Consider the following 2,146-nt stretch of genomic DNA (forward strand, 5'->3'; position numbering starts at 1 on the left):
AAAAACATTAAAAACAATTACAAGTGCTTTGGTGTGGTGTGTATGGATCTTTGTGTGCATATCACAAAGCTGGGACACAAATACAGGTCAACATGAAAATCTTAGGATCAAAGCAGACTGTACTTATTTGACAAATCACAAGAGTAGACAGTATATTGACAAAACACAAAACACAAACCATGTGCTAACATACTGGCACTTGTGCGAGCCGCTCACAAGGGAAAAGTCAACTGTTCTTGATATGAAGAGCTGTGAAACATCACAACAGTACTGCAGGCTATGACCTGATCCTGAGAGTCTCTGGTCTATGTTTGCAACGTTTTTCAATGATAATAGGGTAAAGTTAAGATGCTGAAACTGTTGAATAAATAGCCTCCATAAATATGATGCATAATCTTGTCTCAGAATCAGGCAGTCAGATATATAACCTGAAAGGTGTGTAAAACTGCCACTAACCCGCATAGTGATAGCATTGTGAACCACCAATTAAGAAACGCTAACCTGCCATTTGAAAAAATACATGCATTTCAAAGACCCCAAAATCACTGCACGCCACCAGGACCTGTCATTCTGATAAGATCATTTCTACTATGGTGACATAGCACAATACAAGTTACTTACCAAAATGACTGCATCATCCAGTAAGTGGGAGATCACCTGATTTCTTTTGTTGTTCGCTACCCATATGTCCTTTTTTTGTTCAAATTTTTCGATTTTTTTTTTTATAATCTAAGATTTTCAGGCTGTGGGGCCTTGCAGTTAGGGCACATTTTAAATCCATTAAAAATCTTCTCTTTACATGCAGGGCAAGTTTTCTTCAGCCCCCCTCCCCTCTTCGACATGGTATGGTGATGCTGTAAACCAGAAAGAAGAATGTATTACTTCTGTTATCATTGTAAAAAAAAAAAAATCCTTAATTGCTAAGACATTTTACCTATTTAACAATGGTGTCAATCTAATCCAATAACTGACAAACTTTTGTCGAAACACATATCTGACTAATCCACAGAACCTGGTATAATCGTTTTGTGACTTGCTGTGCCTACATCAAACTTGAATTGGTTAGTAGTTACTCCCCTAATGCTAATTGGACATCTACATGTGTTTAGCAACAGATATGTGCAGAAATGTGCTGGCACAGCATATAACACTATGGTGCCTTTAAATAACCTTTTGAAGACTGGGATTTGGTTTGTACAGTGAAGAAAATAACTTTTATCCTTGGATACTTACTGAAATGTTGGGATGAAGAAAATATTAAAAAGGCAGAAAATAAAGATGACGAAAAGTAATAGACAGGCCTCTGAGAAATATTGGGTGCCTCACAATTAATCTGCAGGGCAGACAAAAGAATACATAAATAGGATTACATATGACACAAAATAACATTACCAAATTAGTTCACAGAAATTATGATGGTAAATAACAATTACAGCTGAGCCAACACTGCATGAGCTCGGGTTGCCAAACCAACAAGCCTAGTTCTTTAGTGTTAGGGCAATTAACATGCTTCTGGATTGTTCTTTATTATGCTTTGGTTTAACTTGTTTTTAAGTTTTGTGCTTTTATCTATCACCTTCTCTGGTATCCCAGTGTCAAAAACATGAATTTATTATAGTTCAGGTATAACACTAGCTTTTCTTCACCCCATCTCTAATGCAATCTAGCCTATTGCTCATTAACAAGCTACACGTACATTTAGCCTAGACATATTGCACAAACACAGAGCAACTGCATTTAGATACCTACGCACTATATTTCAAACATAATCCTGACTGTCTAAAAGTAGGCTGCTGTTTTCATAACCCAAACCTGCTAGATTAGCTAGATAATTCCTACACTAGAGCAGAGTTACCTATGGCTAACATGAATTTCGGAGACAAAGTTTAAATTCTTGCAACTAACAGACTCCCCAGGATGAAACCGACACTGGTGCAAACATATTAGGTTGTGACAGCAACGTCGTTTGGCGCTGTGCGGGAATAAACAAGGTGGTGTGAAGAAATCAATAACACAGGCTTGAGATACGTTACCTACCGATCTGTGGACGCTGATCCTCGCAATGACTGGTAGTGATGTCCGGTTCGCGAACGAATCGTTATTTTTAACCGGTTCTTTTCAGTGAACCAGTCGAACCAGTTCACCA

At 37.8% G+C, this 2,146-nt stretch overlaps 1 long non-coding RNA gene across 1 annotated transcript; it reads right to left on the bottom strand.

Moving 5' to 3' along the window:
* Positions 1-650: 650 nt before the first annotated feature.
* LOC107679104 (uncharacterized) lies at positions 651-2,109 on the bottom strand. Its single transcript, XR_001633003.1, has 3 exons — positions 2,038-2,109; positions 1,234-1,333; positions 651-854 (listed from the first exon to the last, which is right to left on the bottom strand). It is a non-coding gene; the product is annotated as an uncharacterized LOC107679104 (long non-coding RNA).
* Positions 2,110-2,146: the final 37 nt, after the last annotated feature.

Source organism: Sinocyclocheilus anshuiensis, unplaced genomic scaffold, assembly GCF_001515605.1.
Source record: "Sinocyclocheilus anshuiensis isolate Anshui unplaced genomic scaffold, SAMN03320099.WGS_v1.1 scaffold5035, whole genome shotgun sequence".
Taxonomy (NCBI): domain Eukaryota; kingdom Metazoa; phylum Chordata; class Actinopteri; order Cypriniformes; family Cyprinidae; genus Sinocyclocheilus; species Sinocyclocheilus anshuiensis.